General features: G+C 52.3%; 1 long non-coding RNA gene across 1 annotated transcript; it reads right to left on the reverse strand.

Moving 5' to 3' along the window:
- Positions 1-8,051: 8,051 nt before the first annotated feature.
- LOC308186309 lies at positions 8,052-11,093 on the reverse strand. Its single transcript, XR_013944009.1, has 2 exons — positions 8,309-11,093; positions 8,052-8,273 (listed from the first exon to the last, which is right to left on the reverse strand). It is a non-coding gene; the product is annotated as an uncharacterized lncRNA (long non-coding RNA).
- Positions 11,094-12,415: the final 1,322 nt, after the last annotated feature.

Raw genomic sequence — 12,415 nt, forward strand, 5'->3', positions numbered from 1 at the left:
ATCAAAAAAATCATTGCTTTCTCAACATCCAGCCAACTAGGACTAATAATAGTCACTATCGGACTAAACCTCCCACAACTAGCCTTCCTACACATCTCAACCCATGCCTTCTTTAAAGCCATACTATTCCTATGCTCAGGGTCTATCATCCACAACCTAAACGGAGAACAAGATATCCGAAAGATAGGAGGCCTACAGAAAATACTCCCAGTCACTACTTCCTGCCTAACCATCGGAAACCTGGCGCTGATAGGAACCCCATTCCTAGCCGGATTCTACTCAAAAGACCTCATCATCGAAAGCTTAAACACATCATACCTAAATACTTGAGCCCTACTCCTAACCCTTATAGCCACAGCATTCACCGCAACCTACAGCATCCGCATAACCATCCTAGTCCAAGCTGGACAAACCCGAATCCCCCCAATAGTATCAATAAACGAAAACAACCCACTAATCACCGCCCCCCTAACCCGACTCGCCCTAGGCAGCATTACAGCAGGAATAATCATTACCTCTTTCATCACACCAACCAAAACCCCCCCAATAACCATACCCCTTATCACCAAAACTGCTGCCATCCTCATAACAATCCTAGGAATCATCCTAGCCCTAGAACTATCGAACATAACACACACCCTCACTCACCCCAAACCAAACCCCCTCATAAACTTCTCCTCTGCATTAGGGTACTTCAACCCCCTAGTACACCGATTCTTCTCCAAAAACCTACTAGAAAAGGGACAAAACATTGCCCTACACTTGATCGACCTCTCCTGACTCAAAAAAATAGGGCCAGAGGGCCTTGCTGAACTACAAGTAGCCGCAAGCAAAGCCGCAACCTCAATACACACAGGGCTAATTAAGGCCTACCTAGGATCCTTCGCCCTCTCCATCCTGGTAATAATCCTAATAACACACAGACTCACTAATGGCCCCTAACATCCGCAAATCCCATCCCCTACTAAAAATAATCAACAACTCCCTAATCGACCTACCCGCCCCCTCCAACATCTCTGCCTGATGAAACTTCGGCTCCCTTCTAGCCATCTGCTTAGCCACACAAATCCTAACAGGCCTGCTACTAGCCATACACTACACCGCAGACACTTCACTCGCCTTCTCCTCAGTAGCTCACACATGCCGAGACGTCCAGTACGGATGGCTCATCCGCAACCTCCACGCCAACGGTGCTTCGCTCTTCTTTATCTGCATCTACTTACACATCGGACGAGGCCTCTACTACGGCTCCTACCTATACAAAGAAACCTGAAACACAGGAGTAATCCTCCTACTCACCCTAATAGCAACTGCCTTCGTAGGGTATGTCCTACCATGAGGACAAATGTCATTCTGAGGGGCCACCGTAATCACCAACCTATTCTCAGCCATCCCGTACATTGGGCAAACTCTAGTAGAATGAGCCTGAGGAGGATTCTCAGTAGACAATCCAACCTTAACCCGATTCTTCGCCATCCACTTCCTACTGCCCTTCCTAATTGCAGGAATCACCCTAGTCCACCTAACCTTCCTACACGAATCAGGCTCAAATAACCCACTAGGAATCGTATCAGACTGCGACAAAATCCCATTCCACCCATACTTCTCCATTAAAGACAGCTTAGGGCTTACCCTAATAATCACCCCTCTAATAGCACTAGCCCTATTTTCACCGAAACTCCTGGTTCTTGGAATCCTAGTTGGGAGTGGTTGGCCACATGAGATGTACAGGATTTTTACCTGTGATTTAGTCTTGACAAGGCTATGTAATTGGTTTACTAACGTCTCATAAGAAAGAAGCATGAGCGGTTAATGCAGTTGGCTTGAAACCCATCCCCAGTGGTGCCAGTGCACTCTCTGAACTCACTGAAGTGCATCCCCAGTGGTGCCAGTGCACTCTCTGCACTCACTGCACTGCATTCCCAGTGGTGCCAGTGCGCTCTCTGGAGTCACAGCACTGCATCTCCAGTGGTGCCAGCGCACTGTCTGGACTCACTGCAGTGCATCCCCAGTGGTGTCAGTGCACTCTCTGGACTCACTGTACTGCATCCCCAGTGGTACCAGTGCACTCACTGGACTGACTGCACTGCATCCCCAGTGGTGCCAGTGTGCTCTCTGGAGTCACAGCACTGCATCCCCAGTGGTGCCAGTGCACTCACTGGACTCACTGCACTGCATCACAGGTGGTGCCAGTGCACTCTCTGGACTCACTGCAGTGAATCCCCGGTGGTGCCAGTGTACTCTCTGCAGTCACTGCACTGCATCCCCAGTGGTGCCAGTGCACTCACTGGACTCACTGGACTGCATCCCCAGTGGTGCCAGTGAACTCTCTGGACTCACTGCACTGCATCCCCAGTGGTGCCAGTGTACTCTCTGGACTCACTGCAGTGCATCCCCAGTGGTGTCAGTGCACTCTCTGGACTCACTGCACTGCATCCTCTGTGCTGCCAGTGCACTCTGTGGACTCACTGCAGTGCATCCCCAGTGGTGCCAGTGCACTCTCTGGACTCAGTGCACTGCATCCCCAGTGGTGCCAGTGCAATCTCTGGACTCACTGTAGTGCATCCCCAGTGGTGCCAGTGCACTCTCTGGACTCACTGCAGTGAATCCCCAGTGGTGCCAGTGCACTCTCTGGACTCACTGTACTGCATCACCAGTGGTGCCAGTGCACTCTCTGGACTCACTGCACTGCATCCCCAGTGGTGCCAGTGCACTCTCTGGACTCACTACACTGCAGCCCCGGTGGTGCCAGAGCACTCTCTGGACTCACTGCACTGCATCCCCAGTGGTGCCAGTGCACTCTCTGGACTCACTGCACTGCATCCCCAGTGGTGTCAGTGCACTCTCTGGACTCACTGCACTGCATCCTCTGTGCTGCCAGTGCACTCTCTGGACTCACTGCACTGCATCCCCAGTGGTGCCAGTGCACTCTCTGGACTCAGTGCACTGCATCCCCAGTGGTGCCAGTGCAATCTCTGGACTCACTGTAGTGCATCCCCAGTGGTGCCAGTGCACTCTCTGGACTCACTGCAGTGCATCCCCAGTGGTGCCAGTGCACTCTCTGGACTCACTGTACTGCATCACCAGTGGTGCCAGTGCACTCTCTGGACTCACTAAACTGCATCCCCAGTGGTGCCAGTGCACTCTCTGGACTCACTGCACTGCAGCCCCGGTGGTGCCAGTGCAATCTCTGGACTCACTGCACAGCATCCCCAGTGGTGCCAGTGCACTCTCTGGACTCACTGCACTGCATCCCCAGTGGTGCCAGTGCACTCTCTGGAGTCACTGAAGTGCATCCCCAGTGGTGCCAGTGCACTCTCTGGACTCACTGCACTGCATGCCCAGTGGTGCCAGTGCACTCTCTGGACTCACTGCACTGCATCCCCAGTGGTGCCAGTGCAATCTCTGGACTCACTGTAGTGCATCCCCAGTGGTGCCAGTGCACTCTCTGGACTCACTGCAGTGCATCCCAAGTGGTGCCAGTGCACTCTCTGGACTCACTGTACTGCATCCCCAGTGGTGCCAGTGCACTCTCTGGACTCACTGCACTGCATCCCCACTGGTGCCAGTGCACTCTCTGGACTCACTGCACTGCAGCCCCAGTGGTGCCAGTGCAATCTGTGGACTCACTGCACTGCATCCCCAGTGGTGCCAGTGCACTCTCTGGAGTCACTGAAGTGCATCCCCAGTGGTGCCAGTGCACTCTCTGGAGTCACTGCACTGCATGCCCAGTGGTACCAGTGCACTCTCTGGAGTCACTGAAGTGCATCCCCAGTGGTGCCAGTGCACTCTCTGGACTCACTGCAGTGCATCCCCAGTGGTGCCAGTGCACTCTCTGGACTCACTGCAGTGCATCCCCAGTGGTGCCAGTGCACTCTCTGGACTCACTGCAGTGCATCCACAGTGGTGCCAGTGCACTCTCTGGACTCACTGCAGTGCATCCCCGTAGGTGCCAGTGCACTCTCTGGACTCACTGCACTGCATCCCCAGTGGTGCCAGTGCACTCTCTGGACTCACTGAAGTGCATTCTCAGTGGTGCCAGTGCACTCTCTGGACTCACTGCACTGCATCCCCAGTGGTGCCAGTACACTCACAGGAATGACTGCACTGCATCCCAGTGGAGCCAGTGCGCTCTCTGGACTCACTGCACTGCATCCCCATTGGTGCCAGTGCATTCTCTGGACTCACCGCACTGCACCCTGAGTGGTGCCAGTGCACTCTCTGGACTCACTGCAGTGCATCCCCAGTGGTGCCAAAGCACTCTCTGGACTCCCGGCACCGCATCCCAAGTGGTGCCAGTGCACTCTCTGGGCTCACTGCAGTGCATCCCCAGTGGTGCCAGTGCACTCTCTTGACTCACTGCACTGCATCCCCAGTGGTGCCAGTGTACTCACTGGACTCACTGCACTGCATTCCCCAGTGGTGCTAGTGCACTCTCTGGACTCACTGCAGTGCATCCCCAGTGGTGCCAGTGCACTCTCTGGACTCACTGAAGTGCATTCTCAGTGGTTCCAGTGCACTCTGTGGACTCACTGCACTGCATCCCCAGTGGTGCCAGTGCGCTCTCTGGACTCACTGCAGTGCATCCCCAGTGGTGCCTGTGCACTCTCTGGACTCACTGCACTGCATCCCCAGTGCTGCCAGTGCACTCTCTGGACTCACTGCACTGCATCCCCAGTGGTGCCAGTGCACTCTCTGGACTCACTGCAGTGCATCCCCAGTGGTGCCAGTGCACTCTCTGGACTCACTGCACTGCATCCCCAGTGGTGCCACTGCACTCTCTGGACTCACTGCAGTGCATCCCCAGTGGTGCCAGTGCACTCTCTGGACTCACTGCAGTGCATCTCCACTGCTGCCAGTGCACTCTCTGGACTCACAGCAGTGCATCCCCAGTGGTGCCAGTGCACTCTCTGGACTCACTGCAGTGCATCCCCAGTGGTGCCAGTGCACTCACTGGACTCACTGCACTGCATCCCAAGTTGTACCAGTGCACTCTCTGGACTCACTGCACTGCATCCCCAGTGGTGCCAGTGCACTCTCTGGACTCACTGCACTGCATCCCCAGTGGTGCCAGTGCACTCACTGGACTCACTGTACTGCATTCCCAGTGGTGCTAGTGCACTCTCTGGACTCACTGCAGTGCATCCCCAGTGGTGCCAGTGCACTCTTTGGACTCACTGAAGTGCATTCTCAGTGGTGCCAGTGCACTCTCTGGACTCACTGCACTGCATCCCCAGTGGTGCCAGTGCACTCTCTGGACTCACTGAAGTGCATTCTCAGTGGTGCCAGTGCACTCTCTGGACTCACTGCAGTGCATCCCCAGTGGTGCCAGTACACTCACTGGACTCACTGCACTGCATCCCCAGTGGTGCCAGTGCACTCTCTGGACTCACTGCACTGCATCCCCAGTAGTGCCAGTGCACTCTCTGGACTCACTGCACTGCATCCCCAGTGCTGCCTGTGCACTCTCTGGACTCACTGCACTGCATCCCCAGTGGTGCCAGTGCAATCTCTGGACTCACTGCACTGCATCCCCAGTGGTGCCAGTGCACACTCTGGACTCACTGCACTGCATCCCCAGTGGTGCCAGTGCACTCTCTGGACTCACTGCACTGCAACCCCAGTGTTGCCAGTGCACTCTCTGGACTCACTGCACTGCATCCCCAGTGGTGCCAGTGCACTCTCTGGACTCACTGAACTGCATCCCCAGTGGTGCCAGTGCACTCTCTGGACTCACTGAAGTGCATCCCCAGTGGTGCCAGTGCACTCTCTGGACTCACTGCACTGCATCCCCAGTGGTGCTAGTGCACTCTGTGGACTCACTGCAGTGCATCCCCAGTGGTGCTAGTGCACTCTCTGGACTCACTGCAGTGCATCCCCAGTGGTGCCAGTGCACTCTCTGGACTCACTGCACTGCATCCCCAGTGGTGCCAGTGCACTCTCTGGACTCACTGCAGTGCATCCCCAGTGGTGCCAGTACACTCACTGGACTGACTGCACTGCATCCCCAGTGGTGCCAGTGCACTCTCTGGTCTCACCGCACCGCATCCCCAGTGGTGCCAGTGCACTCTCTGGAGTAACTGCAGTGCATCACCAGTGGTGCCAGTGCACTCTCTGGACTCACTGCACTGCATCCCCAGTGGTGCCAGTGCACTCTCTTGACTCACTGCACTGCATCCCCAGTGGTGCCAGAGCACTCTCTGGACTCACTGCAGTGCATCCCCAGTGGTGCCAGTGCACTCTCTGGACTCACTGCAGTGCATCCCCAGTGGTGCCAGTGCACTCTCTGGACTCACTGCACTGCATCCCCAGTGGTGCCAGTGCACTCTCTGGACTCCCGGCACCGCATCCCCAGTGGTGCCAGTGCACTCTCTGGGCTCACTGCTGTGCATCCCCAGTGGTGCCAGTGCACTCTCTTGACTCACTGCACTGCATCCCCAGTGGTGCCAGTGCACTCACTGGATTCACTGCACTGCATCCCCAGTGGTGCTAGTGCACTCTCTGGACTCACTGCACTGCATCCCCAGTGGTACCAGTGCACTCTCTGGACTCACTGAAGTGCATTCTCAGTGGTGCCAGTGCACTCTCTGGACTCACTGCACCGCATCCCCAGTGGTGCCAGTGCACTCTCTGGACTCCCGGCACCGCATCCCCAGTGGTGCCAGTGCACTCTCTGGGCTCACTGCTGTGCATCCCCAGTGGTGCCAGTGCACTCTCTTGACTCACTGCACTGCATCCCCAGTGGTGCCAGTGCACTCTCTGGACTCACTGCACTGCATCCCCAGTGGTGCCAGTGCACTCTCTGGACTCCTGGCAACACATCCCCGGTGGTGCCAGTGCACTCTCTGGACTCACTGCACTGCATCCCCAGTGGTGCCAGAGCACTCTCTGGACTCACTGCAGTGCATCCCCAGTGGTGCTAGTGCACTCTCTGGACTCACTGCACTGCATCCCCAGTGGTGCCAGTGCACTCTCTGGACTCACTGCACTGCATCCCCAGTGGTGCCAGTGCACTCTCTGGACTCCCGGCACCGCATCCCCAGTGGTGCCAGTGCACTCTCTGGGCTCACTGCAGTGCATCCCCAGTGGTGCCAGTGCACTCTCTTGACTCACTGCACTGCATCCCCATTGGTGCCAGTGTACTCACTGGACTCACTGCACTGCATTCCCCAGTGGTGCTAGTGCACTCTGTGGACTCACTGCAGTGCATCCCCAGTGGTGCCAGTGCACTCTCTGGACTCACTGAAGTGCATTCTCAGTGGTTCCAGTGCAGTCTGTGGACTCACTGCACTGCATCCCCAGTGGTGCCAGTGCACTCTCTGGACTCCCGGCACCGCATCCCCAGTGGTGCCAGTGCACTCTCTGGGCTCACTGCAGTGCATCCCCAGTGGTGCCAGTGCACTCTCTTGACTCACTGCACTGCATCCCCATTGGTGCCAGTGTACTCACTGGACTCACTGCACTGCATTCCCCAGTGGTGCTAGTGCACTCTGTGGACTCACTGCAGTGCATCCCCAGTGGTGCCAGTGCACTCTCTGGACTCACTGAAGTGCATTCTCAGTGGTTCCAGTGCAGTCTGTGGACTCACTGCACTGCATCCCCAGTGGTGCCAGTGCACTCTCTGGACTCCCGGCAACACATCCCCGGTGGTGCCAGTGCACTCTCTGGACTCACTGCACTGCATCCCCAGTGGTGCCAGAGCACTCTCTGGACTCACTGCAGTGCATCCCCAGTGGTGCTAGTGCACTCTCTGGACTCACTGCACTGCATCCCCAGTGGTGCCAGTGCACTCTCTGGACTCACTGCACTGCATCCCCAGTGGTGCCAGTGCACTCTCTGGACTCCCGGCACCGCATCCCCAGTGGTGCCAGTGCACTCTCTGGGCTCACTGCAGTGCATCCCCAATGGTGCCAGTGCACTCTCTTGACTCACTGCACTGCATCCCCATTGGTGCCAGTGTACTCACTGGACTCACTGCACTGCATTCCCCAGTGGTGCTAGTGCACTCTCTGGACTTGTTGTCGACGGAGGGAAGACACAAACGCTCAATATGAGTGTTAAGTATGCTTCAGCTTTAATGGATAGCTCAATTGTCTTTTATCGTGTACAGGATAATTAGCTCATACATATTGCAAAAGCCAAGCTCCTTATTGGTAAGCGTCATCTACTGCCCTATCTGTTAGTTCCGCATTCTTCTATCCGCTAGTTCCCCTTTCTAATCTAACTATAACTCCCAGGGCAGTATGCCCTCTACTATCATTGTTTCTAATTGCCTGGGATTTCTCACAAGAGTTCCCAGACAAGCTGCCTGGGATTTCTCACAAGAGTTCCCAGACAAGCCTTGCGTACGTGCCTTTGCTCTTGTTTTTCTAGACCAGCTGGGTGCGGTAATCCGCCATTTCCTTATCTTGCAGCTGCATGATATCAATGTGATTACGCGCAGCGAGCCAGTCCTCAACAATTCCCCCGTTTTTATTTTGAACCAAAAGCTTTCTATAGATTTTTCTATCAATCACCGCACACACTGCAATAAGCAAGGTACAATAAGCAACAGGGTCAAAAATCTCATGCAGAACTACGATTGTAAAGTAGTGTGCCTACTAGAATCTACATCAGTCAACAAGCCACTAAGCGCTAGGAATGTTGCTTCGCAGCGATACTGCTTCTTACTCGCACAGCACAATCACACAATCACACAATCACGCAGAGAGGCCTCTTGCACTTCTCATTCATACCACAAGACAATATCACTGAAAATAATTTGTGTGCAGCTTCAGGAGGTCCTTGTCTGCTCCCGTGGTGAGCGGCTGAGAGTGGAGACCCCTCCGAGGAAAAAATGCTCGGGGTGCACCTAGGGGCGTCCGTTCCACAGTCGATCCCACAGCCGAGCAGAGCGGCTCCTGGCGCAAGGAAGGATGCTATTATAGTTTGTATAATGACAGCAAAGAGATGCATTGCAATAAGGAGCACGTGTGGCATTGACCCCTTTTTTTTTTTTTTTTTTTTTTTTTTTTTTTTTTTTTTTTTTCTTTTTCGAGCAATTACACCTTACACATGCTATTACTGTTGCTAGAAAAACCCTACTAGTTAACTGCTCGAGCCTTTTTATTAGGCAACTAAATACTACTCGCGCCGCTACTATAATTAGGACAATTATTAGCAGTAAGCGTAGCCCTTCTTTTATCAGACCCAATATCCAACCCCCCATGTTCCCAAACCAATTTGCAAACAGTCTATCAAGCCAATTATCTTGGACCACTATCTTCTTGGTGTGGTCTCTCAGCCATTTCAGTTGCTCGTGGATTGACTCGCCATGGTCCGAGAGATTAAAACAGCACATTCCTTCGAGCTCTTCACACCCGTGGCCCTGTGCCAGCAGTAGAAAATCAATCGCCGCTCTGTTCTGTAACACAGCGTGTCGCAAGCTGTCCAGGTCCTGGGCCATTTCTGTGAGCATCTGCGTAGTCACATTTAATGTTTTCACCACTGTACTTCAAATCTACATTTTACAAAGTGACCAGCAAGTGTGCCACATTAACTGACCAACCTCTGAGATTTTACCTTTCATACCAGTGTCTTCTTGGGCTCTTTTAATTAAACACGTTTCTCATTCAAGTGAATTGAAATGCTTCAGTTGGTTTTATTCTCAGGAGCCTCATAAAAAACAAAGATATTGCACCCTCTTTGTTCAGTCATTCAATGTTCGTCTCTTTCACAGCAAATAATTACTTCATTGAAGTTAAAACTTCCAAACATAACTTACTAATAGTCTCCAATTTCAGCTCAGATCACTCGTTGAAAATACTCTGCTAAATACAGATAACTTACAATAACTTTAACAGTTAATTGTCCATAACAAACACCATGGTTTTTCTCCAGACCAATGTTCAAATTTTAAGACCACCCTTTAATATTTCTATGTACAGGTGAAAAACAGTCTTCAATTTTCTAGTCTTGTTTTAAATATAAAAGTTGGAAGGGACATTCAAGTTTCAAGTCTCCACACTGAACTTAAAAAAAAAAAAAAATCATGTGGAGGTAAACAAACCAAGTTGTATACTCCAGGAGGTAGAGGCCTTCAATTTGTGTTCATATATACATATGCACAGAATTCAGTGTTCCAACAGAAAAAGAATTAGCCAAAAAGTAATAAAAGTTATTTACTACTGTGACATTTCAAGACTTCCACAGCTTTGCCTAAAGACACAAACACAATTAACATAATTCCCTATGTGCTTTTTTTTTTTTTTTTTTTTTTTTTTTTTTTTTCTTTCCTTTTTTTTTTTTTTCTCTCAACTGTCCAGTGCAGGAAAAAATTCTCACAAAATTTCACAGACCTAAAATGTGCAAGCTAGTTTCTCTCTCTCCCTTTTTTTTTTTTTTTTTTTTTTTTTTTTTTTTTTTTTTCAAATGTCACATTTGCTTGTTTTACAGCCCAACAAGCTAGTTTCCCTAGACTAGCCATAGCATGAGCCACAGCCACTCCAGGCACAAGTGCCGCTGAAAAGAACCTTTCAGCAGGACCCCAGAGTTCGACCTGGTTATCGCAGTCACTCCCCAAAGTTTTTGAGACTGCGTCTCGTCCGTCGTTTCCATTGTTGAGTAATGTTTCGCAATTCTTGACTGTGTAGGTCAGGGGCAAACAAAGTCAAGCGTCCCAAATAGCATGGCCCCCCGTGCGCATTTGCTGGGATTCCCTGCCAGGCTCGATCTCCACAGATCAGGAATATACCAGGTGGTAAGGCCTTAGCAGTTTGCCTTGGCCATGTGCTTGACTTGTTCCCGTATGCCCCCATGGTGGTGTTGGTGGTGTCGTTGTACCCGCAATAGCTGCTATTAGCTTCGAACCCCCTTGTGTGAGAGGTCACATTAGTCCATTGAGTCATATTTTGTTTTCCTTTATTCCACATAAAGCACGTCTGTGTCCAGTTATTACTGGTGTTCCCTACCGCCACTGATCCCAACAAATCCAGTTCCTGGGGATCCCATGGCAAGCTCGTGTTCAGAGCCACTAGCGCCGCCACAACGGCGTCGGAGAGGTTGGACGAAAGATCGAACAAATCAGTACTTGCGGAATATGGTGCTAACAGTTGTTTCAGCTCCTCCTTGTTCCCTATTGGGACCCCGAACAAACAGGTGCGGAAGGGATCAGTCGCTTTGGCAAGAGACAGGCAGAATTGAGCCAATCGAGTTCCCTTCGGTATATGTAGCGGAGGGAACATGGCTGATACCATAATTTGTATCTCCCCAGTAAAGTCCTTATCAATAAGTCCTGTTAACACTAAAGCCCCATTTAATGTCGCCGATGACCTTCCAATCAGAAGTGCTCCAACAGGCTCATTATTAATTTTTACAGGTCCCATAACGCCTGTTTTCACCCCAACAGGCTTATTGTCCATCAAAGTCACATTTACTGCGGTTGCCAAGTCCAATCCCCAGGCTCCCTCTGGTGGCTGGTTGGAGGTGAAAGGATTCGTCTCGGTTGGAGTCTCCGCAGCTGCCGCCGCTGTTGAGGGGAAAGCCGCTTTTTGTGTCATCGCGGGGCGGCGGTTCCCGCTGGTCTTCCCGTTTCCCTGGGTCTTCCGCCGGCAAGCGGTTTCATTATGCGTATCAGATCGGCAAGAGGGACACCACACATTAGCCGTCCCACATTGCCTCTTTATATGACCCGCGATGCCACACCGATAGCAGCGTAGTGCAGGTCTTCTCGACGAGTGAGGTCCTTTTCCACTTTGCAGGGGGGCAAGGGCGGCGAATACCTGCGACTGACTAGCCTGCAGTCCCTGAGTAATACTTTCCCCTACCTTTCGAATAGCGTCAACCAATAGCGCTTGCGAGCCTATCGGTATCCGCGACAATCGATCAAGAGCCTCTTCTATAGTCCAGGTACTGGGCAGCGTATTTAGAACATTTCGAGAGGTTTGATTACAATTTTGAAGGGCGCATTGTTTAAGAATAGGGCCTTTGAGATATTCGGGTAACCCAGCTACCTGTATAGCTGCGGCAACCCTATCAATAAATGTTCCAAACGCTTCGTCTCGCCCTTGCTTGATGGACATATAGGAGGGCATTCCTCCAGGCTCCCTAATTTGGTCCAGTGCTCTCCTAGCTAGCGTCATGGTCGCTTTTGCCTTATCCGGCCCCATTAGGGCCTGGGCCTCCAAGCGATTGTATGCACCGACCCCCAAAAGCTCCTCCAGCGTGACCCCGTATAATGGATCTCCGGGCTGACGCTGCACCGCGACTGCCTCCTGACAAGCTGAATGCCAATGGGCATTAAACAGCAGGATCTGATGCTGCGTCAGTATTAGTTTCATGATATTACGAATATCGCCGGGGAGCAACACGTTAGTGGACCACAGATAGTCTAACATCTGTTTCGTTGGCTCCCCACGTATTCCTGACTCATTTACCG

The sequence above is a fragment of the Anser brachyrhynchus genome (genome assembly GCF_964034855.1).
Source record: "Anser brachyrhynchus genome assembly, contig: SCAFFOLD_222, whole genome shotgun sequence".
In the NCBI taxonomy this organism is placed as follows: domain Eukaryota; kingdom Metazoa; phylum Chordata; class Aves; order Anseriformes; family Anatidae; genus Anser; species Anser brachyrhynchus.